The sequence below is a fragment of the Pezoporus wallicus genome, unplaced genomic scaffold, assembly GCF_028554395.1.
Source record: "Pezoporus wallicus isolate ANWC-B61680 ecotype Strahan unplaced genomic scaffold, APGP_CSIRO_Pwel_v1 contig_6966, whole genome shotgun sequence".
Classification (NCBI taxonomy): domain Eukaryota; kingdom Metazoa; phylum Chordata; class Aves; order Psittaciformes; family Psittacidae; genus Pezoporus; species Pezoporus wallicus.
This window is the reverse complement of record NW_026639746.1, coordinates 1130985-1143531: the sequence shown is the minus strand read 5'-3', so window position 1 is coordinate 1143531 and position 12547 is coordinate 1130985.

Sequence of the window (12547 nt, the reverse complement as noted above, 5' to 3'; positions counted from 1 at the left end):
AAAAAGCATCAATAATTTTTTTCAGCACTCAATTGAAATCCTTTACAAATATGAATGTCACTTTCCTTTATTTCTAAATAAAACCAGATACTTTTACAAGCCTACAACGTCAATGTAAGTTCTTTTCAGATCATTGTTTATTTACTCCCTCAGTTTCGTTTTTGTGTTCCTTGCAGGAATTTTACCTCTTTAAAACAGATCAAGGCATAAGAGGCATAAAAACACTAGCATGGGTATTTGTTGCATATTCTTTTCAATAAATGTGAAAATTATTTTTGGCCACTGAATAATTTTTTCTTTTCTAAATAGCTACTTTATATCTTTCCTGTGTCCAGTGCCTCCTTTTCCTGAATGTTTAACTTTCAGTCTCTAACACACATGAAGACTAAAACACATATTTTGTCACAACAAATCAAGTTTTCCAAGAGATCCAAACTCAGGGTCTGAACTGTAACACATAGAGCCTGAGACTCCTGTTGTGAGTTCACAGTGCTCATATATGAATGTATGTCAGGAGTCCGTCCAGCGAAATTTCTGTACATCCAGAAGTAAGTGTGACAAGCAGCACTAGCCTTTGAATCAAGACTCCACTTTCAGTTAAGCACAGTTTTCTGTGGTAGGAACAGTGGCTGTGCATGATCTCAGGATCTTAGAAAAAATGCTACTGTACTCAGGTCTCATGAGGAGATCAAGACCAAAGAAGAGGACATTTGATCTTAGACATACTTTTCCCAAACTTCCCATTGCCTTTTGCTTCAGGAAGTACTCATATTCAGATCAACAGGACTTCACACATGCTTAGACAGGCATGTGCACAATGTCTTTCTGAGCTTGAGGCCATTCTATAAATTTGTGTCAAATCATAGAATCATAGAATAGTTAGGGTTGGAAAGGACCTTAAGATCATCTAGTTCCAACCCCCCTGCCATGGACAGGGACATCTCACACTAAACCATGTCACCCAAGGCTCTGTCCAACCTGGCTTTGACCGCTGCCAGGGATGGAGCATTCACAACTTATTTGGGCAACCTATTCCAGTGCCTCACCACCCTCACAGTAAAGAACTTCTTCCTTAATCCAATCTAAACTTCCCCTGTTTAAGTCTGAACCCGTTACCCCTTGTCCTATCACTACAGTCCCTAATGAAGAGTCCCTCCACAGCATCGCTATAGGCCCCCTTCAGATACTGGAAGACTGCTAGGAGGTCTCCACGCAGCCTTCTCTTCTCCAGGCTGAACAGCCCCAACTTTCTCAGCCTGTCCTCATACAGGAGGTGCTCCAGTCCCCTGATCATCCTCGTGGCCCTCCTCTGGACTTGTTCCAACAGTTCCATGTCCTTGTTATGTTGAGGACACCAGAACTGCACACAATAGTCCAGGTGAGGTCTCATGAGAGCAGAGCAGAGGGGCAGGATCACCTCCTTTGACCTGCTGGTCATGCTCCTTTCGATGCAGCCCAGGATACAGTTGGCTTTCTGGGCTGTGAGCACACACTGAAGCCAGTTCATGTTCATTTTCTCATCAACCAACACCCCCAAGTCCTTCTCTGCAGGTCTGCTCCGAATCTCTTCTCTGTCCAACCTGTAGCTGTGCCTGGGATTGCTCTGACCCAGGTGGAGGACCTTGCACTTGGCATGGTCAAACTTCATGAGGTTGGCATCAGCCCACCTCACAAGTGTGTCAAGGTCCCTCTGGATGGCATTCCTTCCCTCCAGGGTATCAACCGAACCACACAGCTTGGTGTCAGTGGCAAACTTGCTGAGGGCGCACTCAATCCCACTGTCCATGTCAGCGATGAAGATGTTAAACAAGACCGGTCCCAACACTGATCCCTGAGGGACACCACTCGTTACTGGTCTCCAGCCGGACACTGAGCCATTGACCACAACTCTTTGTGTGCTGCCATCCAGCCAGCTCTTTATCCATCGAGTGGTCCACCTATCAAATTGATGTCTCTCCAATTTAGGGACAAGGATGTCATGAGGAAAAATTTTATTCAATAAGAGAATATTGTAAATCTTCTCTTATTGGGTCAGGCTTCAAGAACTACTCAGCTTTTACTCAGTCAATGTGATTGTCTGACCAATGACCTCAGGGTTTGGCAAGCCTGATTTTTCTGAAAGAAGCTTCCTGTACAGTATGTCAAACCTGGTATGTCCACTAGCTCCCCTAAGAACACAGATGGTGACCCTGTGGGCAAGAGCAGTAAAACAGTTGCAGATTGGAGCCAGGTTTACTTATTTGACCCACAAAAGCTGTTCCTAATATAAATGGCTGGGAAAAGTGCATAGAGTGTGACTGAACTAAATAACAAAAGTTCTCCCTTAGTGACAATGACTGCAACAAAATTTATCAGCAATGCAAGGTACAAAATACCCTCTCTGAATTAGAGTTCAACTTTAAATACTCTTACATTGTAACTTGTAAAATGACTACATAGCCTATTATTTTCTTTTCTTTCTTTTTCTGCTTAATGCAATGGTTTGGTGTTGTTTAATGGTGACAAGTATTTTTTTTTCCAATGAGCAGTTTGTTATCACAATTGTGAACAGAAGACATGCTTAATTAAAGTCTGTGTCAAGAAAAACTAATGTTCATTAGTACTTGGGGGATCACAAAGTTTAAGTCTATCAAGATATGAAATATACAGTTATTTATGGAAGTATTTTATAAGCCAGTTTGTGGTTCCACCCACATTTTTTTCTGTCTGTTTCTGATAGCTTCAAAATCAATTTAAAGTGCTTTTTGCATCTAATAAATTGTCTCAGAACTGTCATTTGAATAATGCATGCCTTCCTACTGAAACAAAAAATATTTCTTAAAATCATGTAATGAAAATAACACATGTAACGTGGGTGGAGGCTGTCCTGCAAATTGTTAGAACAAATTTTGATGTATGTTTTCAATGCTTTGGTCAATACCTTCAGCTGGTGGCACTGTATGGACATCTCAGCCCTCCCTGGTGCCTACTTCTTGCAGCCTGTCTTCAGTGAGGACACTTGCTCTGCTCAGCAGGCTCTATGTTTAATTCATTCTCCTCTTACTTCCACAGGAGCTAGACTGTTTCACAACATAACCTGCAGCCCATGTGCACTTTGTGTGCCTGTCATTCACAGCAATAGCAATAGCACATAACAAGAACACACCTCACTTAGGTATAGTCATTCCAAAACTAAGGTGGCCTTGCTGTGAGAAGGGGAACTAGCAGAGAAAGGAGACCAGTATTATGCCTCTTCAGGTTAAATCGCTGGGCTCTGACAGGGTGTGAGAGCAAATAGAAGCCAAAATAAATTAGTTTCTATTGAAGAGTGTTTCCTCTTGCTCATGTGCGGAAGACTGTAGCTCTGTGTTAGGACAACAGAGAGCACATAGGTTCAAATCAAGAACTCAGAAAATAAATCTCAATTTCTTGTGCAAAAAAACCCAAACAACTAAACAAACAAATAAATAAACAAAACCAAAACAAAATAATAATAATAATAATAAAATAACAAAAAAACAAACCAACACCCCACCATTATCCAAACCCATCTACACATCATGCACGACTAGATTTAACCCCTTGGCCATGGGGATCTGGCACTTGGGGACTTCTCCCTTCTGCAGCTGATCTAGCAGGCTCATATAGGAAACATAATAGGATATGGGAGCACCATAAGCAGGTGTTTTCTCAGAATATTTGAATAGACCCTGTGAGGCTTATTTCCCAATGATCAAATTGCAATCAGTTCTCAGTTTCATAATCCAAATAACGGCTTATGTAACAGCCGTGCAGTCAGCAGCAGTGGACTGAGGTCTTACAGTAAAGGAACATGTAATGTGTTATCTCATTAAGAGATTAGCACAGAGATTTCTACCCCTGCCCCACCCTTTATTTGTGGTAAAACCTCAAACTATCAAACCCTTTCCATTGTTACAACTTCAAGCAACACAATCACTTCACATTTCTTAACTAACGAACTGTACCCACCTCTTCTTTCCTTTTCTCTCCCCCTTCTCAGATGTGCAATGACATCGGGAGATTATGTTTAGTTTTACCAAGTCAGTGATATAAAAACATTCCTGAAAATACACTCACTCCTTCCTGCCTAACAGATTAATACCAATTGGTTTGACATGACTATAAGTTTACACACTTTGAAGGATTTTTAAAGTGATACTTTCTAAAACAGAATGGATTAAAAACAATGTTCCTGTATATTCTGCATGACTAAGTGCAGTACGCACAATCTGTTTTCATGCCTTGGTGTTAACAGTTGTGAACAAAAATCAACTCCAGTATTGTAGCATTAATGGGGAAGAGAGTGGCCTCCAACTAACCCTGAAGATAGTTATGCTAAAACAATAGTGATGAGCATTCAGCTAAGTAGCTCTAACAAGGAAAGGCTGCTGCTGCCATTCATCAAAAAAGCCATTTGGGTAATGAGGAGAGATGGCTACTGACATATTTAGCAGGGGAGGCCATCCTGCTGGGAGTTATTTTCAAAATGCCAAATTCTATCAATTTAAAAAGCAAACATCATGGTTTTTTTGATTTGTCCAGTGATCTAGGGAGCAGATGCATAAGTCATATAGCACTGCCTAAGCTGGAGTAAAGAGCTGGAAGAGGTACCTAATAAGAAAAAAATGCCTTAGTGTACATACCATTGTAATCTTCAGTCTCCTGAAAGGACTAATCCTAATTATGAGCTACATGACTGCTATCAGTCAGGGAGAACAAATCCTTTGCTTTCTGTAAGAAGCTACTAATCTGATTATTGATTTAAAATTCTGGTGATTAGTTAAAGAATGTGCATCTCAAGGAATCTGAACATTCCAACGGGACAGACTGTAAAACAGCCATTTAAAGAAAAGCTTAGCTTCAGATCAATGTACAGTTTGAAATCATATTAAGACTACCAAATATTGTGTGCCAGAATAAAATGGAAGAAATGTTACCCATTTCTTCTGCTTTTGTAGGTAGTGTCTAATACGACAGCTACTTTATAGCCACAGAGATCACAGCTGATTTTCTAAACACCAATAAGGAAGATAAATATCAATAGACCATTCAAGTACAAATCATCACAAATGTGTTATACTGGCTTCTGTTTCTTATCTGAAGGCAATTTCTCCCTTTTAAAATTTGTAGTTGCCATGCTGGTGAGGAAATATAATTCATCTGCGAAAAGTACATGAAGGAGACCCGGGGAACTACAGACCAGTCAGTCTCACCTCTGTGCCTGGCAAAATCTTGGAGCAGATTTTCCTGGAAGGCATGCTGAGGCACGTGAAAAACAACAAGGTGCTTGGTGACAAGCAAGCATGGCTTCACTAAGGGGAAATCCTGCCTGACCAATTTGGCGGCCTTCTATGATGGGGCTACAGAACTGATGGACAGGGTTAGAACAGTTGATGTCATCTACCTGGACTTGTGTAAAACATTCGACACTGTCCCACACAACATCCTTGTCTCTAAATTGGAGAGACATCAATTTGATGGATGGACCACTCGGTGGATAAAGAACTGCCTGGATGGCCGCACACAAAGAGTTGTGGTCAATGGCTCAGTGTCCGGCTGGAGACCAGTAACGAGAGGCATCCCTCAGGGATCGGTGTTGGGACCAGTCTTGTTTAACATCTTCATCGCTGACATGGACAGTGGGATTGAGTGCGCCCTCAGCAAGTTTTCCAATGACACCAAGCTGTGTGGTTCGGTTAATACACCGGAGGGAAGGAATGCCATCCAGAGGGACCTTGACACGCTTGTGAGGTGGGCAGATGCCAACCTTATGAAGTTTAACCATGACAAGTGCAAGGTCCTCCACCTGGGTCGGAGGAATCCCAGGCACAGCTACAGGTTGGGCAGGGAAGAGATTCAAAGCAGCCCTGCGGAGAAGGACTTGGGGGTGTTGGTTGATGAGAAAATGAACATGAGCCGGCTTCAGTGTGCACTTGCAGCCCAGAAAGCCAACTGTATCCTGGGCTGCATCAAAAGGAGCGTGACCAGCAGGTCGAAGGAGGTGATCCTGCCCCTCTGCTCTGCTCTCATGAGACCTCACCTGGACTATTGTGTGCAGTTCTGGTGTCCTCAACATAACAAGGACATGGAACTGTTGGAACAAGTCCAGAGGAGGGCCACGAGGATGATCAGGGGACTGGAGCACCTCCCTTATGAAGACAGGCTGAGAAAGTTGGGGCTGTTCAGCCTGGAGAAGAGAAGGCTGCGTGGAGACCTCCTAGCAGTCTTCCAGTATCTGAGGGGGCCTATAGTGATGCTGTGGAGGGACTCTTCATTAGGGACTGTAGTGATAGGACAAGGGGTAACGGATTCAAACTTAAACAGGGGAAGTTTAGATTGGATATAAGAAGGAAATTCTTTCCTGTTAGGATGGTGAGGCAGTGGAATAGGTTGCCCAGGGAGGTTGTGAATGCTCCATCCCTGGCATTGTTCAAGACCAGGTTGGACGAAGCCTTGGGTGATATGATGTAGCGTAAGGTGTCCCTGTCCATGGCTGGGGTGTTGGAACTAGATGATCTTAAGGTCCTTTCCAACCCTAATTATTCTATGATGCTATGATTCTATGAGGTGTCTTTTCACAGGAAAATGGAAAGAAATGAATGGTATACTGTATTTTCTAGCAACTTGCTATTACAGGCAACAAAGTTGCAGATACATCTCACACTAAACAGTCTTGACTGGTCAGACTACTCTAGGTTTTCTCATACTTATCTTTGTCACCAACAAATATGCTTTTATTGCTTATGAAAAAATGTCATTGGAACAGAGGTATTTTCCAGACTATGAAACTGGTTCAAATTTTTTCCAATGACAACCGTTGTCAGCTGCTGAAGAAAGTGAATATCACAAGCAGCAGAGCTTCCGCTCCTTTACTGCCAGGAAATCAGGGGGCTTCTCTCTTTGCTGTCTTGCCACACAAAGGGGAATAATACTGACTTTCTTAAAAAGGTCACTAACAGATCCAGGACTACACAGCAAAGTAGATGCCAAGATGACAAGTGAAAAACGCTCCATAGTTTTCTTCTGTAGTTCCATATGGGGTAAGAAGTTCCTTCCTCCATGAAGTTTTTCAGAATAGAAGCTTGGGAACTTTCTGGAAGGACCTAGCTTTCTCCACATACTGTACAAGAGACCTACAGAAATAAGCTTCAATAGGTTTAAATACCTCTCTCAGCACACTCTGTACTATAAGCCCACTCCCAAATGGCTGTATTAAGGAGGCAGCTATTCTCTTCCGTATCCAAAGGGTCCATTTCAGAGAAGCATTTTGGGATGCTAGAAGTTATAGCTGAAAACTGGAAAACATTCTGAGAGAAAAAAAGACTTTCTGCATTGTGCTGGACCCTGGTGTCAAAAACGGTTTTTATTTCCCACCTAAAATTCAAATAAGGACAAGGATTCCCAGTACAGTAAAGTGAGGTCACAAGTCTTTTAGGGTTTCAGAAACAGAGTATGACATGGAAACTTAAAAAGCAATTAATGGTTTTAAAATCTAAAATCTTATCATGCATGTACCTGTGTTTCAGTTACATCAATTGGACTTTGTCATAGAACTGTGTATTTCTACTGAACTTTCTCTGCTTATGCTGATGTCATTGGAAGAGGCTGATAATAATGTACTTGGTTTCTCTGACATGTCTGAAAGCAAAAGAGGTCACCACAGCTTTCTGAATGCCATTAAGCAGCAGATAACTAACGTTGTACCTCTTATAAATACTGTTAATTGAAAACAGTTGCAAACCCATTGACTTTTTTTGGCACAATGTGGTTTTTGCTATGTGCATTTGTAGGTTGGTGATCTATGTGAGACAGGCTGCTAACAGTGTTTATATTGTCTATTCCTAGTACTGATCTATGTTTCCTTACTGCTATACAATAAATGAAGAAATAGAAAAGACAAAGCTTGTGTCAGAGATGATAATAACTAATTTGTTACTAGAACTTGAATCACAAAAGCCTACGTAAAGGTCTCATATGTAATCTTTTCCCATGTTCAGTCATACCTTGATCTCTGAAATGCTTTCATTCTCTCCTTAGGGCATAAATACTTGTTATCATAAAATTTACGCATCTATATTTTTGGAGGAGAGGCAAATTAAGGCAAAAATTCATGAGAAACATACATAGTGAAGATAAATCTTTTGTTTTTCTAGCTATACTGAACTATGGGAAAATCAGACTCACAGCAGTTATGTGTAAATAGTCACAGAAATACATCCTGGCTTAAAGCTTAAGCATCTAGTGTAGTTTTGCCTTAATAAAGCTAACTGTCTCTAATATTTGGAACCAGTAACAATAGTTCTTTTACTGTAAGTGTTTCCTTTTGGACTATATAACATTCAAATATAAAACAAACAAACCCCTCACGTTTCTCTCTGTGCTAATGATAAAAGAACAGGGTGGTGCCATGTTGGCAGCACTACCAGATTTCACTGATCTCTGTCTTTTTTGGCAACTAATGAATCGACTTGGCCCCTCTAAAGACCTCATGTGAGGTTAGCGATATGCTATTAGAGTAGAGCTAAAAAATACTGCTGTGGTATTTACAGAAAACACTCACTTAGATTATTCTATTTGAAGTCAATTAGAAGAATCCTCTGATCTTACTGGCATGGGTTCTCACAGCAAAACACTAGACAGTTGTTATCACTAACCCTGAAGAATGAAGCTACACTGGGAGATGTCAAAGAACAGTTTAAAAAGCTATTCAGTATCTGTGTCGATGCTCACACCTTATTTGTCTGTTTCTCAAAGTCACAGATGATTCCATCTAACCACTATGTAGACAAGAAAAGTTTGTCAAGTACCTGCCAATTTTCACAGTACAATTCATGTATCTGCTGGGCATTGTAGTATCACAGAGTGTTACTCATTTCCAGTATACTTTCTGAAACACTGCCAGTGTCCAACACAGCATTGCTTTGAAAAAAGCAGCAACTCAGACAAAACGTGGGTCAGTATGATGCTTTCTCATTCATTTTTAACTTGTCTTTTTTGTTTGTGGTCACTGTTCCCACAAACTCAATTATTAACTGTTTCCTATCCTCTTTGGTGATATTGAAAAGCACTTATCTGTAAAGCTTTCACTTATGCTAGTCTTCCACACCAAAACCAGGTTGCATGCACATATCTGCATCTCTCTGTGTCACCTATATGGACACAGTAAAATATAATATACAAACTCACTACATCTGCCACTTGCTTGATAAACAGAAAAGGACAATCTACTATACTAGGTTACAAGCACTGAAATATATGTGATAATCTGAAAATATTCTGAAGTAGAGGTGGTGCTCTCTGTTTTGCTCTTTAACATAATTTTCTACATGATTTTTCTTTTTCATGCTGCTCCTTTTCAAAGTATTTCTCATCAAATGTTAAAGCCCACCTTTTCTGATCAAGGGAATGTCTCTAGCTACAAAGCTTCAACATGAGATGGCACATATGCTGTTACCTCTCTTCCTTCCTTACATGAAAACATCATGTAACTTTAGATCAGGTTTGTATTAATTTTCTCATGTGTACAGACCACAACATTGTCCATTTATGATATCTTAATTAACTTAAATCGCAAAAGGAGGAATACTGGCAAGAAACTTCTAATATGATAAGATTAATACTGCTCTAAGTGCTGTGGTACAACAATAAGAAATAAAATCTTTTAAGGAAGAAAATTAAATAAAGACAAATATTCTTTGGGAATAATTTTAATCCTAAATTTCTAAGGCCATTTAAGTAAGCCACTGACAAACTTTATCAATCTTATAAGTTACAGTATCTTCCTTGTCTATTCATGGTGTTGCTTGTTTTTTATATGGGCAGCTCAGATGAATACGACCTTTTTCTTTGAAGTTCTGCCTACTGTCATCAAACTCAGGAGAGACTTCTCAGAATACAGCTTCATCCTTATGTGCTGGAGTCCCTGTTTTCAAGGCATTTTGCAAAATATAAAGAGCAAGTTAAGAGGGAAAGGAGAGAAAGGTTTTCAGGTTCTGTAAGCTAGTTACTGGACTCTTACAGCTGCCAAGTTTGCATCAGAAGTATTCTGATTCTGTACCCGCATGAAAAATACAGGTTCAGTCTTAATTTGATATTCCCTTTTCTAAGCCTAAAATCATGAAGTTTTCTTTCTCTGACTCTTTAAGAATATGTTATTAAGCTTCCAACACAGAAAAATCTTTCCTAAGTTACTGTGTTCTGAGAGCTCTAGCCATGCACCACCACATACAACTCTTTCTACACACCACCAGATATCTCTGAGGAATAACACTGAGACATCAGCCTGTAATTTGAATGTAAATACAGAAGCAACAAAGTTAGTAATAAATCCTATTACATGTAATACAATACAATATTGAAAAGTCAACACTTTTTTACTGATTTTTACAAGCCAATTAATGTTTTCACAATTCAATCTGTCACTTACACATGTACACACATGTGCAGACATCTAGAATTCAATTTACTATTTCTGATAAAGCATTTGTAAAATAGAATTTTATCAACTGTGAGGTCAAAGTGTCAACCTCCAGTGTGATTTCTGATAGACAAATTACTTGCTTCATTGGTTTGCCTTAGCATATTCTGAGCTGACTTCTTTTGCTTTCAGAAAATGTTGTGCATCTGCTTTCTAAAATAAAATCTCAGCCCTGATTTCCAATATCACTGGTGATTTCTGGGAATTTAGGCCAGTGCTATCATTCATACTATGAAGCCAGGATGAACATTTTGAAACTGATCTCACATTTTTGTATTTAGCAAATATGAACTGTGGTTTTATAAGTCTTGCTAGTAACAAGCAACTTGTAGACTGCATGGTCTGCTTGTTAAAGTATCATGTTTAGACAGACATCTGTTCACCTGGCTCTGAAAAGTTGAATGAGCAATGAGATACTTATAAAAACTTATTTAGTTAGAACATTAATTCACCAGAAAGCAATCTTTATATTTTGCAGTGGATTATTTTAACTGTTGACTAAAAATTAAAAACACTGATGTTTTATGACTAATGATGGGTTTGCTTTCCCATGTATTTATACTTCTGATTGCTGTTTAACTTGCTATATAATTAACTTTAAATAGTTATGAATAAAAAGCAAATATTTACTCTATGTTCCTATTCATCATTATAAATAAAGTAAAGGTATGGGTGCAACATACCAAGCATATCTTCAGAGGTTTATAGCAACAGAGTTGGATAGAACTTATTTTCATATCCAGAGCATATCCCTTTGTTGATATCTAATAATATGTTGAACTTTACAGACAATCTTGTGAATTCGTAAGGCACTCTGTTCAATGCTCCTGGCCAGACTACTTATAACAAATAAATACTGCATCCCTCAAAATAGAACTGAAAATACCCCCACTTACCCACTTTTACCCTCAGCTATCATCTCTTATTCTGTTCTTTCTGACAAATAAATGTCCTTTAATTTCAAGTCATAGAATCATAGAATCATAGAATTGTTAGGGTTGGAAAGGACCTTAAGATCATCTAGTTCCAACCCCCCTGCCGTGGGCAGGGACACCTTACGCTACATCATATCACCCAAGGCTTCGTCCAGCTTGGTCTTGAACACTGCCAGGGATGGAGCATTTACCACTTCTTTGGGCAACCTATTCCAGTGCCTCACCACCCTCACAGTAAAGAACTCCTTGCTTATATCCAATCTAAACTTCCCCTGTTTAAGTTTGAATCCGTTACCCCTTGTCCTATCACTACAGTCCCTAATGAAGAGTCCCTCCGCAGCATCACTATAGGCCCCCTCAGATACTGGAAGGCTGCTATGAGGTCTCCACGCAGCCTTCTCTTCTCCAGGCTGAACAGCCCCAACTTTCTCAGCCTGTCTTCATACGGGAGGTGCTCCAGTCCCCTGATCATCCTCGTGGCCCTCCTCTGGACTTGTTCCAACAGTTCTATGTCCTTTTTATGTTGAGGACACCAGAACTGTATGCAATACTCCAGGTGAGGTCTCACAAGAGCAGAGTAGAGGGGCAGGATCACCTCCTTCGACCTGCTGGTCACGCTCCTTTTGATGCAGCCCAGGATACAGTTGGCTTTCTGGGCTGCAAGTGCACACTGAAGCCGGCTCATGTTCATTTTCTCATCAACGAAGACCCCCAAGTCCTTCTCTGCAGGTCTGCTCCGAATCTCTTCTCTGTCCAACCTGTAGCTGTGCCTGGGATTGCTCCAACCCAGGTGGAGGACCTTGCACTTGGCATGGTTAAACTTCATCAGGTTGGCATCTGCCCACCTCACAAGCGTGTCAAGGTCCCTCTGGATGGCATTCCTTCCCTCCGGTGTATCAACCGAACCACACAGCTTGGTGTCATTGGAAAACTTGCTGAGGGCGCACTCAATCCCACTGTCCATGTCAGCGATGAAGATGTTAAAAAAGACTGGTCCCAACACTGATCCCTGAGGGATGCCACTCGTTACTGGTCTCCAGCCGGACACTGAGCCATTGACCACAACTCTTTGTGTACGGCCATCCAGCTGGTTCTTTATCCACCGAGTGGTCCATCCATCAAATTGATGTCTCTC